Source organism: Pocillopora verrucosa, chromosome 6 (genome assembly GCF_036669915.1).
Source record: "Pocillopora verrucosa isolate sample1 chromosome 6, ASM3666991v2, whole genome shotgun sequence".
Lineage (NCBI taxonomy): Eukaryota > Metazoa > Cnidaria > Anthozoa > Scleractinia > Pocilloporidae > Pocillopora > Pocillopora verrucosa.
In genome coordinates, this window is record NC_089317.1 from 6,867,624 (window position 1) to 6,880,975 (window position 13,352).

Below are 13,352 nucleotides of genomic sequence, written 5' to 3' on the forward strand. Positions count from 1 at the left end.
AACCTAGCTACCAAGTTAAGAACCTTGGAAGTTTGCTCGATCCAAACCTGAATATGCGCCACCATATCACTAATGGATGTAAGGCGGGCTTCTTCTACTTGCATAATATTAGACGCATTAAGAAGTATTTATCGAGAGACAGCTTACTCACCCTGGTACACGCACTCATCACGAGCAGGTTAGACTACTGTAATGCTTTATTGTATGGCCTTCCCAAAGAGCAAATAGTTAAGTTACAACGCGTACAAAATGCTGCCGCTAGATTAATTATGGATATCGGGAAATATTCTCACATCACTCCAGCACTCTATGAGTTACACTGGTTACCTGTGCCAGCGCGTATACATTTTAAGATTCTGTTATTAGCTTTTAAAGCCATTCACGGCCTCGCACCCGCATATATTAGCAATCTTTTGGTTATTAAACGTAAGTCCTCATACAATCTTAGATCTAACTCAGGTATCTTATTAGAGCCACCAAGAGGTAAAATGCTTTAAACTACGCCATCTTGTTTAGCCCGGTCGACGGCATCTTTTGGTCGTACTAACTGAGATCTTAGCGTAGTCTCCGACTTGAAAACAGCGCGTACGCCTTGATGTTGTGGGCAACGTCGAAGCTGTTCGGACAGACGTTTGACATAAGGTAAAACCGCAGTAGCTTTAAACTCGTTGGCGGGTTCGGCACTGTTGTTTGGTTTTCCGGTCTTGGTAAGTTTCTGCCAGAAAGAAAATTCGTAAAATTTGTAATTAAATTTATTTTCGCAACATAATGGCAATCTACCAATATTTAGCTGCAAATTTTAGTTTACGCAAAAACATCTCTCTCCATGTCAAATTCGTGATCAAATTAAGAAAAAGGTGACCGAAATTCTACCTGTAAGGTAAGACCGCCAAAAGGAATAAGAAATGATCTACTGGCTTATTATAATTTTTACTAAATGGCGTATGGCAATATCTTATTTCCACTCATTTTCCAACATTTAAGTAAGTCAAAAAACACCTCTCATGAAAATTCTTGCTAGATGACAATTTTGTCTTTTAACAATATACATTTTCCTTACTGAGCTCAAAACCAAGTTTTAAGTTCTTTTTAAAATCTAAAAACTTGAAATAGTTTACAATGTCTCCGAAGAGCCATTCCACAGAAGACCTAACGGAGCTCATGGCTTCGTTATATGCCTCCCTCTGAGCAGTCAAAACTGCATTTCTGAATGGGCTTTGGAGGTTCACTCGCAAAGAATAAGCCGGATCACCATATATACACAGAGGCCGTCCAGCTGGCGAAAGGGCATATGGGTTGAGATCTGCCAACAGGTTGGGGTCTGCCAACATCCCGGCATCATCTTTTCTTCCCTCCTGAAAAATACAACGCAGGGACCGCGTAGCAAGTTTTTTAGTGGGGGGGGGGGGGCATTTTTGACGCCGTTATTTTTGTTAAATTGTTTTTTGTTTAATTTATTTTTGTTTTTGCAAAAAAGTGGGGGGGGGGGGCGCTAAGGCCCCCTCAGCCCCTCCCTCTGTGTGGTACCTGTTATGTTAGTTGATAACTCAGAATTAGTAAGTACGTCGTAAATAAAGTTGCATTTGCTGTTGCCACACTATTAGAATAAATCATTTGTTAATGGTCAAATACAAAAACCATTCAAACACATATACGCAAACATAAAGATTGGAATGCAAACATTTTAAAGTACCTATCAACAGGTCCAAACATGTTAGTAATCATTCCGTCTGGGGTAACGATTGACTGAAATTTGATAGCATGGATACGTTTATGCCCGTTGTAGACGATTCTTTGGTTGCACTCTGGTCTAGATATAGGCCGAACAGTTCCGTCGACAAACCTGAAGCAGTTATCCAGTGGTGCTCCTTTTTTGTGAACCACAACGGCGTAGTATTCTAGATTCCTGGGTCTTAGTAGCTGATGGTTCCATCGTTGAATACGATGACCGTGAGTTGCTTAAATGTAATCCAACACTTCATTTGTTATCATGCTGATAACAGGAACAGGCTTGGCGAACAAATGTACCATGTCGCTGTACCGACATGGAAAACACATGCATTTTAACAACAAACATAAAGCTTCTTCTCCATCACAAACACTCCCTTTGCTGCATCTAATATTACGGCATGTGCATTTTTTAAAGTCTAAACTGTGCCAAACATTCGTCGTCGCTAAAATTTTCGAAGTCAAATTGAGAGAACGAGTCATACGGAAGTTCTAGGTTTTGTGATTCGTAGCTAGCGTAAAGCAACAAAATCGTCATCACTAATGTAGTTCATCTTATAACGAAGACGGAATAACTCTCTTCCTTCCTTGAAGGATGACATTTTTGCCAATAGAATGACTGCACAACAACGCTTTGAACTCTGAGCTTTTCGCCGTACTGTCGCTGTAACTTAACAATTCGTATTTGGAGGGAAATACGCCGTAGTCACCCTAGTCTATCGCGGCCAAGGTAGCATTGGTACAGATCCTAAAGTCCCTTTTTACATCGGGCACAAAACTAAAAGTCTTAGAGATGTTTTTAGATGACATGGTTCGAAGATACACGAAGAAGCTGATATCAAGATTGAGGAAAATTATTCTTAAAAAGAGATGTCTTCAAATTGACTTTCCCGCATTTCTTGCTATGTACTGACTGAGTTTGCGCGTATGGATTGCGTTATTATCTAACTTGTAATCCACTTGACTTCCGTTTCCGGCCTCAGAAATATGGGTACTCTTGTGCATCCCCACAGGGGATAGTTCAGTGGAACCCGACCTTAATTATATTTAGTAACCCTAGGAAAAGAATCCACGGTTGATAAGCAAGAAAGAGGAGTTGAAATCTGTCTGTTACAAATTATTTTTTATTTGCGTGACTTTCATCCACGCGCGCGTGATCGATCGGTGCCTTTGTTCTCATTCGACACATTTGCAAGTTTCACGCATAGTTTAATCTGAATGGAACGTTTCTCCCGAAGAAAAGTTTCCTCAATTCATGCAAATTTCCTAAGTGTCTAGCATAAATGGAGTTTTCTATCATAAATCGCACCATCCGTCATGTTGTTCAAGTAATTTGCCGACTATGATCGTGACACTCGGTCCCAGTCTCAAAACGAAGAGGGCCTTCTAGTCTATCCCATCAAGAGACTTCCGTAAGATTTAGGCATAACCTTCCCTCATTGATGCATCAGCAAAGGTCTGATAGGATGGTGTCTTTGTGTGATTATGAAATTTGCTTACTCTTTCTTCTGTTGGTAAAGTTTCACGGGTCAGGTGAGTGTGAAGTTATTCTTCCTTACAAAGGATTTGACAATATTTTTTTACCATGTGCCATTTTAAGCTTAGACATCGAAAACGCCGACCGAACGTGATTTTCGTCAAATGATTTCCGAACTCCAAGGAGGCTTTCAACAGCTTTTGTATTTCAAAATTTAGATATGTAGTTGGGATTTCAATCGTGTGATAAATGAGGTCTGAATAACTATGATGCGATAGAAATCAAGAGCGAAGGATTTTATGCTTCAAGTGTAACAATACCATACGTTCAGGATTTAACATAAACATTGAAACTTAGAAGTACAATAATTTTTTGATTAGTGTGAGTCATCTTTTTAGCCATTAGAAAAATTACTGCTTTGTTAGTTGGCTTTCCATTACAAACATGATGGCTATGCAATTGCCCAGAAGAGAGTTGCCATCTGTACATAAACTCTCTTTCTTCCCTTCCATCATTTATTATTGGGAAGAGCTGTTACCACTCATTATTGGTGCACATAATGACCTCAGCAAGGATAATTGCTGTTAGCTAAGTTGAGTGTGACTCTTCCTCCAGGCAGCAATCATGTAAAGAGACTGCATAATACACTGGATGGATAATTGAGCGGTATTTGCTTATACCTTCATGTATGATTTGTTTACTTGACCGTTTTTTAGCTGCATGCACATATGATTGTGGTATCCCACACCGGTAGTTGTGAACGATTTATTTTTGTTGTATATTTAAAAACAGTAGAAGTTTTAACCAGGACCAAACTTTTTGAAATGTGTGTGAAGATATCTTTGTTTATCCTCCAAGCTAAATTAACAAAACAAAAAAGGATTTGTAATAAAACTACCCAAATTCTTATAGGTAGGATAGTTTTTCTCACAATTTAGAAATGACCATCTGACCAATCACAAGTTGAAGATGAAATTTTTGACCACTGGAAAAAATAGTGTGGGTTTTTTTGCCTTTGTTTTGTGGGGGCTTGCTAAAGTTAATGAAAGTGAATATCAGCAAGGTTTGCTGGTTGCTGACAACTGTAGAATCATGACTTCAAGGTTGAAAACAAGAGGTCAGCTGCACTTCATGAAAATTGGGGAAATTCATTCTGATTTGGCCTCATGCAAACTTATCATAATCTTTGTCTAAACCTATGCTTTGATCAATCCCTGACATTTTTAATCTGAGGAACTTAAGTGGAATCTCCTCCAAAATGGTATAAAAGACTTAAATTTCTAGATTCTGACTCTGATAAGAATGCTTAATGACACAAAGGTACAAAAAGTATAAAGGTACAAAAAAAGTTGAATTTTGTCTTTCACCTGTGTACAGCTTTACAGCACAGTTTCTGTGGGAAATTAAGATTTGAAAGGTTAGTTAATTTGCCATTCAATGCTATCAAAGCACACTTGGTTGCTGTTTTTGTATTTTTTGTGACAGCTGCTTCTTTTATTGAAATTATATTTTCTTAGCTTACCACAACAGAGCGGGAAGCCATTTTGTTGTTGCGCAATGCTTCGAGCCGAGGTGAATAGCTAGTGGCAAACCACCAGTGAGCTTGGCAATTAATTTATACAAAAGCAGTTAAAAATCCACCATAATTTTCCATTGTCTTCTTAAAAAATAGATTCCATGTTGCTGTGCACCTGTTCAGTAATAGATAACATGTTATATTAGAATATGGTAAGAATAAAAAAGTGGCACAATAAGATACAAACTAAGGTACAAGAAAAGTTGAATTTTTATCTTTCACTTGTATATTAAAGCTTTGCAGTACAGTGTCAGGAAAATCTGATTTTTTCTGTAATAAATTTAAGTTTGAAAGGTTATTTAATTCACCATTCAATGCTATCAAAGCACATTTAGTAGCTGTTTTTGTTTTTTTTTGTGATGGCTGCTTCTTTTATTAAAATTATATTTTCGTAGCTTTAACCACACTGAAGAGCGGGAAGCCATTTGGTTGTTGTGGATGCTCTGAGCCGAGGGGAATAGCTGGTGGCTAACCACCAGTGAGCTTGGAAATCGATTTATACAAAAGTACTTAAACAAATCCACCATAATTTTCCATTGTTTACTTAAAAAATAGCTTCCAAGTTGCTGTGCTCTGTTCAGTAATAGATGACATATGACTTCAGAATTTCAGCACATAAGATTCAGCAGGGTGTGTCACTGATGTTCTTAGTACATTTTGACATCCTCTGTGAATTATAACTGTACAGAGCAACAGTAACATGGAATCTATTTGTTTTATTTAATGAAGAAACAAAAAAAGGCATTTGTCCTTTAATAGATCATAATTATATGAAAGAAGCAATCAAAATGCTGGTAGAATTCAGCTTGTTATATAAAACCTTAATGATGGTAGAAATGAGGTCAAAGATATTCATAGCTAAAGGAGGCACAGTACAAGTTTTGACCATTGTTGTCATCCTTTCTATGACCAAGGCTATATAGACAATAGAAAATTGTGTTTGACGTCTTTCTTATTTCTATTTATATAACATTGGAACTTTTATGCCAGGTTAATATGCCAAAGTTTTCAGAAAATCATGCAAATGTGACATGACTGATCATTACATTGTTGTTTGTGCTGTCATTGTTGTCTTTCCCTGTGTTATGTGATAGCTTCAATGATAACTATATACTATTAGCATAATTTCTCACTCAGGTGATTATAGAGTTGCGTATGCCCTGAATGGTCAGGCATTACATCATATCTTGCTATAATCACAGTGTGCAGGGTGATTATAGTAAGAGTGCTAAATTTCAAAATGGCTGCCTTGCGTTCTGTCAAGTGTTTGCAAGGGAGTGTTAAATGCAATGGGAGAAAATTAAATTGAAAAGAGCACGAAAGATGCTAAAAGATTAACAGAACACTCTTCAAAACAAAGGAATGAAGTTTTTGGTATTGAAAAAATAAACCTCTTAAAACTACTTGCATGCTCATCTTGATACAGGTAATCAACACAATTGTAACAAAATGTATGCAATGTTTTCTTTATTTAAAGAATTTATAACAGAATTCAAAGGCACCTGAGCGATTATTTTAAAACAGTTATTTGCAGAAAGCAAAGTGAAGATCATTGAATAATATTCACTTCACCTTCAGCAAATATATTTGTTAATTTTTATATAAACTATTATATCATTTCACCATATTAGGTGATGGATCACACCAAATATGCCTTGGTTGTACACTGTAGAAAAGGGCAAGAATACAGACAGCAGTGATATGTGTGGACTTTAATTTCTTTTCCAATTTTTAGACTTGAATTTTTTAGCAGTGAACTCTAAAGCCCACAAGAATTCTGTTCTGGTCATCAAAAAAATTGAATGGTTTCTTTTCTATTATTTACTTCTTTCATGCATTTCCTATGTGATGGGTAGGATGCTCAGATAAGACCGTACAAAATGAGTGGAATAATAAATCCCTCATTTGATGGTTCAACATATAATATGTGTGGACATTTCCACTTTCCATTTTCCAATTCAACAAGTTCTTCTTCAAAAAATTTCTTTAAGTGTACTTTTAAATTTTGGAAATTCATCACTGTACACATTTTGGAAATTAAAGGAAGCAGAACTTGTCAAAAATGATATTCAAAAGGCACAAATAGTTACACATTATAGTTACTGAACCTTATTTTAAGCAAATAAAAGTATATTTCACGCTTATTGATATCTGTTAATACCAATGTAGTACAAAGTTACACTAACTGTTGTTACTGCTTACACTAAGAGTGCCTCTGCGGTGGACTCTATTTAAGCCCTTCTTGCTGAATATTATCCTTACACATATAACTATAGGGCTGAGAATGTTGTGGTTATGGTTGTCTATTTTAGGGGGTGCGGATGTGCGTTTCACCCAGGAACCTTCTAATCCGAGCTATTTTAACAATGGTAGTGATGCCAACTTGGTGTGGGACTACACTGATCCACATAATAAGATTCTGGGCATTATCTATAGTGTTTTGGTAAACGGTCGATTTGTCGAAATGATGGTTAATGACAGCCGTGGTGTCCAAGAACATCCTAGTATTCCTCCATCTTACAAGGGAAGAGTTAAAATCGAAGGAAGAGCTACCCTGGTTATCAAGAATATCAACCCTGGAGACAATACCGAATTTCGATGTGAACTCAGGGAAAGCCTATTCTCGCTTAAAAGAACAGTGCAGCTTATTGTGGCAGGTAAAAATTAATAACCAAACAAATCAAATGCATTCAAATCATGTCTCTCATATTTCTGAGATCTAAAGAAAGTAAACAATAGCATAAATTTGCTAGCCGAACTTTTGGGAACAATAGTGCCACTTTAAATCTCCTTAAAGGAGAAAAGAAATTTTGTCATTTACTTTGCTGTTTCTCATGATTAAGAAATCAAAGAGTTATGAGAGAGTTATTGCTTTATTCCTTTGGCACCAATTACTGGGTTGCTCCGTTATGTATAGATAACCATTATTAATACGAGTACTGAGATTTTCTCTTAGCAAAGCTGTCAATTAAGAATGGTCAGTCAAAACTAGAAACAATCCAGCTGGTTGTATGATTTTGCTAAATCAGTGAAGGAAAATATTGCATGATCAATCACAGGCAGCATGTAAAATTAAATTGGTGTGAAAAGATTGTATTCTGTAGTGGCCGACACAAGCGAAGCAAATTTTCAACGACAACTATGAGTTTTGCAAATGAAGACACACTGAAGCGAGGATATAATTTACGGACAAGCCTTGAATCGTTTTAATTAACGTAGTCGAAGTATCCAAGTACTTATCGTAAACTGAAAAATGAAATTATAAGGAGGAAGCTAAATTCTAATATACGAGTCAACATTCCAATCATTCTGATATAAAGACAAGATCCGGACTAGCTAAAACGTAAAAAACAAACTCACAAAAAGACTATCTTCAAAGGGAAAACCAAATGGGAAAAACATGTAGCTTTCTAACGAAGCGTGAACGACGTAAGCCACGTGTTCCAAGGTTGCGAAAACGAGTGATAAAGAAACAAGTGTAAAAACTAGGCGAAACTATCAAAAGACTAGATATTTAGACAAGCTCAAGGAAAGGAACATAGAAACTTACATAAGAGTCCCGCTTGTAAGAGTTTGACCAAAACGAAGCTAAGGTGGGCAAAAGGTGCTCTCCCGATAAACACGTCTTATCGTTAGCCCAAAGCGAGACAACTAACTAAAATGCTGTTCTTGGTGGAACTTAAAGATCACGTCCCTAATGGACAAACAGTAACTTCATTATTGCGGTTTAACACGTTTAACACGAAACAACTTATAGCGAGTCAATGTCCGGTGGCAAAGGCGTGGCAGCCGTTACAATTTCTTTTCATGCCTTCAGTTAAAGGGATTTGCCAAAGGCAATGAAAGTCGCAACATGATCTCGAGACCGAAATTACGATTATCGTTATTTCTAAATTGGCACCAAATTTATGGATATAGTAATTTCGTGGCACTCTTTACCAATGCTCTTTACACGTGTTAAATAAAGAGAAGGACTCGGTTCCACTGTCTTACAACATTCAAGATGGCGGAGGAAAGGGGTAAATGTGCGTTCAGTTGTGATCAGCCTTGATCTCGACACCAAAATAACGATTATCGTTATTTTTAAATTGGCCCTGAAATAACGAATATCATAATTTCAGTGCATGTCTGAGACCTTCGGGCTCGAAGCTTGGGAACTAGTATTCAGGGAAAGATAAAATGGCGGCTTACGGCGGCGAAGGAAATCTCAGTAGTTTAATATTTAGCGTGAAAAGGCTTGGGTGTTGTGATCTGGTTCTCAAGTAAAAAAAAAATCACGGTCTGCAATGGCCCTACCACCTTTTGAACAACAAGAAAACATTGAAACGGTGGTAAAAAGCAGCAAGTTTCGAAGTCTAAACGAAAGATGGGTAAGCTGAGTTTCAGTCAAATATCATGACATTTGGGATGTAATTTCGATACCGAATAAATAGTTCTACATGGTTATACACGCATAGGATTCTGTTGTGTTCACGTGAAAGCCATTTCAGCCATTCCTGCCACTTGTAAGTGGTAGGAAATAAAAGATATGTATAGTTGTTTCGTATTGAAGCCCTGTGAAATCACAAATTTGATTTATTTCTTCTTTGTTTTAGGTGGTCATTATCCATTACTTTTGGAAGTCGATGCTGATGAGAAAGAAAAAATGTTTATGATTATTTCTTCTCTCGAACATTTTACTATTTAGGTACCAAATAATCTTGATACTGAAGACCATTGCATCCTATTATGAAAAATGTACCCCTGATTGCTTTGTCAACATGTATGATGTAATATACCTTGAGATTTGTGGGATTTTCACATGTAAACTAGAAATACCTGTAGAGGGTAATGATGTACTTAATGCAAAGTGTTTTGGTATAAAGTCTGCTTTGCTGTAATCTACCTGAAGGTGCTTTTTATATGCTAGTAACACTTGCACAGCCCAGTCAAAATGTTCTTTAGTAGTAGTCAAGCTGGCTGTTGTAATTATAGGCAGCAGAGGCCAAACCTCATCCTGAAAAGCAGTCTGAAAGGTGTGAAGTCAGTGGAAGATACTTCATGGTAGGTGGCCAAATTGCAGGCTGTCAGCCCATTTTGAGTGAGTAGTTAAACTCAAGATCGGCTATTTTAACTAATTTTATTGAGAGCCAAATCCTGCAAGGCTTATATTCTGTATTAATTTGAAGTGTTACTTTTATGTTTCTTATTTTGCAGTAAGTGGGCTTGTTGTGGCCATTTTTCTCTCAAACATTTTTTTCAGCTTAGTCAAAACGTTTTTTAGAAGTAGGCAAGCTGGCTATAGTAACAGAAGGTAGAGACCAAACCTTGTCCAGACTAGACGCCTAACAAATGTTCTGTGTGGAAAGCCAAATCCCTGGTTACCGGCACATTTTGACTAGGCTATTTGTTATTTAGCTACTCTTATTATTAAAGATTACTGCATTCCTTTTTAATAATTTGCTGCCAATTGTATGCTGTATATAGCTTATGATTTGTGTGATTTTCAAGAGTAAATTAGATGTACTAGATAACGTACTTGATGCAAAGCAATTTTGGCACAAAGTGTATGCCTTATCCTCAGGTGATTTTAACATGCTAATAAGATTTGTTATTCAAATAATATACATCTGCTGGAATGGGAATATTGAAAGAAAAATAATAATATTTAACCATAACAAGTTTTGGTTTTATGTCCAAATTAAGCACTTAGTTGAAGATCACTGCACTGATCAGGCCCCGAAGGCCAAAAAAGTGCTGTCTGCTGTTAGTTTAATTTTTGTCATTTCTATTGATTTATTTTATTTATCAATGTTTCTTTGAGTTATAATTCATTGACCTCTTTCAATAGTGCAGGTTCGCTCGTGTAACCTAATCCCACATGTATGTATGTACAATCTCAGTGGAAATTTTGAGTGGCAGGCAAGCTGGCAATAGTAATAGGCAGCAGAGGCCAAATCTTGTCCTGAATAGAAGTCTGACATGTGTGAAATTGGCAGCTATTTCATTGTAGGTGGCCAAATTGTTGGCTGCAGCACATTTTGACCTGGCTGATTGTGTGTGTGTTATGTATGTGTTCTTCTTTTTAGGTGTTAAACAGGTCAAAGTACCGAAAAAAACCTCTGTGATAACTTGGTAGTCTAAGATGTAAAAATTTTTAATAATAAGGTAAAGCTTGATCATTCTTAAGAGTTTGCATCTCTTCTAAAAGTTTTGGGGAGAGTTAGGGGAGCATTATTTATACAAATGTATTTAAAAAGTAACAAAAAAATAAAAAGAACTAGGGCAAAATCCCAATTTGCTTTAAAAGTTTATTTTATTAAGAGCATAATTCTGGATATAGCTTGGGATTTGTGTGATTTTCACAAATTGTTAGGTTGTTATGTAAACTTAATTTACAGGAACCTTGTTAGTTTTCAGCTTCAAGAACAAGTACATAATTGCAGGAAAAGCTTGAAGCTTGAAAAATTGACTGATGAAACTGGAACAGATGTCATGAGATTTGTACAATAGGTTGGCCTGGGAGGGACCAAGAATTAAATAATTCATTGATTCTCTTACACCTTTTGTCTGCATAGTGTGCTTCTGTAGAGCTTAGTTATTGCTGTAGAAAACGTTTTTGGAGGGCCCTTGAGATCACTCACTTTTGAGCTAGTTGCCCCTAGGGAAGAGGATATCTGTACTTATTATCTCCCTTGGGGGGGGTGGGGTGAAGGGTTAAAGACTGATTCTTCTCCAGTAGCCACAAGTACCCCTGCATATGGAAATTTTGAACACTATTAAAGGGCTAGTACCCTCATTTCATACTTGAATTTCTAATTTAGTGTAAGTTATGACAAATAATGAATGTAAATTAATCTTGGTTGTACAGGTTATATCCAGCAGTCCTTAAAAAAAAATAAAAAGGTATTTTTCTGAATTAAAAAAAAAGTGTTCTTGCTTCAAAGTAAGTGCATGATATGTCATTCAATTAATGCTCTAGCAGAGTTTTTGTTTGAAATGCCAAAATCAACTTCATGAGTAAGGACAAAAAAAAAAAGGCAATAAGCAAATGTTCCTGTGTATCCTTTATGTCAATTTGGGCTGAAAAACAGGTTTTTTTCCTTTTGCAAAAATTAGCTTATTTCACGACCAAAAACGATGCAAACAAGCTGAAACGTTATGTTTTCAGCAAAACAGCGATAGAATCTGCGAAAAAACAATGGAGACAAGCTAACACACAGTGTTCTCAGTAAAATTTGGGCAAACAAAACCTTAAAAACCAAAAAAAAAACAATTGCGCTGACTTACCCATTTTTTGCCAAGATAACTGCCAAAACACTGAAAACTAGCTTGAAACTACATGTTTTTCATAAGATCGCGACGAAATCTGTCTAAAAACTCCAAAATACGGCAGAAATGTACGATTTTTGCAAAATTTTTCGCTAAAGTTGACAAAAACACTAAATTCGACTGAAAAACACGTTTGTTTTTTTTGCAAAAATAAGCTTATTTCAGTTTTAAAAACGCTGCAAAAAATGTTCTCAGCAAAATAGTTTAAGAGTCTGTGGGAAAACACAAAAACCAAGCTTAAACCAAGTGTAAATTGATAAAAAGGCCCGAATTGCGCATTTTGGCAGTTATTTTGGCAAAAAATGGTATATTTTGATTTCAAGCAAACTTTCAAGTAGTTGTTAAAGTTTAGAGCCAAACACAATACCAAAAAAAAATTGGATGTCTTCAGAAAAAATTGTGACCCTCAGCCTAATCATAATCCCACCCTACCCAAGCCCTAACTCTAGCTGCGAGCTATCCTAACCCTAACCCTAACCCCGGGTTAGGGTTAGGGCTCGGGTTAAGAACGGAACTTTTCACTCCAGTCAAAATGATGCAACTGGTTAACATGGTCCAACCAGCCAAAACAAGATAAAATGGTTTAAACGGTGAAAAGATTTTAATTACGTGACATGGTCCAATCGGAAGAAACGATCTCACTTAGTAAAATGGTGCGACTGGTTAACATGATCCAACTTGATAAAATGATGCCAATATCTAAAATGGACAAACTGGTTTAAATAATCCAACCAGTTGAAATGGTCTAACTGGATAATGCATGTGTAACCAGTGAAATTGGTTCAAATAATTCAGGTAAGGATGGTAACATTAGTTAAAAAGATCCAGCATATTACAGTGGTTCAACTGGTAAAAATAATCATCCAACTACTAAAAGTTATTAAACCCCAATCAAAATTAATCCAACCGCTTAAAATAATCTAACTGGTCAAAATTCTTCAGGTGGTTATTTAAGTGAAAAAGGTGACAAAATCTTCTTAAAAATATTTTTGAAGAGGCTTACACCCTTACCCTAAACACTAACCCTACCCCCAAACCCTAACCCCAAACCTTCACCCTAACCCTAACCTCAACCGCAGACCCTCTAACCCTAACACTAAGCCTAAACCCTAACCCTAAACCTAACCCTAGCCCCACACCATAACCCTAAAACCTAACCCTAAACCCTAAACCCTAACCTATAGCCCTTAACCTAGACCTAACCCTAACCCTAACCCTAACCCTAACCCTAACCCCAACCTTCTCTATCTATCCTGTAAG

The 13,352-nt window shown here is 36.6% G+C and overlaps 1 long non-coding RNA gene and 1 pseudogene across 1 annotated transcript; one reads left to right on the forward strand and one right to left on the reverse strand.

Moving 5' to 3' along the window:
* Positions 1 to 1,037: 1,037 nt before the first annotated feature.
* LOC136281832 (uncharacterized) lies at positions 1,038 to 2,031 on the reverse strand (annotated as a pseudogene).
* A 6,786-nt stretch (positions 2,032 to 8,817) lies between these two features.
* LOC136281516 (uncharacterized) lies at positions 8,818 to 11,599 on the forward strand. Its single transcript, XR_010717808.1, has 3 exons — positions 8,818 to 9,151; positions 9,377 to 10,928; positions 11,181 to 11,599. It is a non-coding gene; the product is annotated as an uncharacterized lncRNA (long non-coding RNA).
* The last annotated feature ends 1,753 nt before the right edge of the window (positions 11,600 to 13,352 follow it).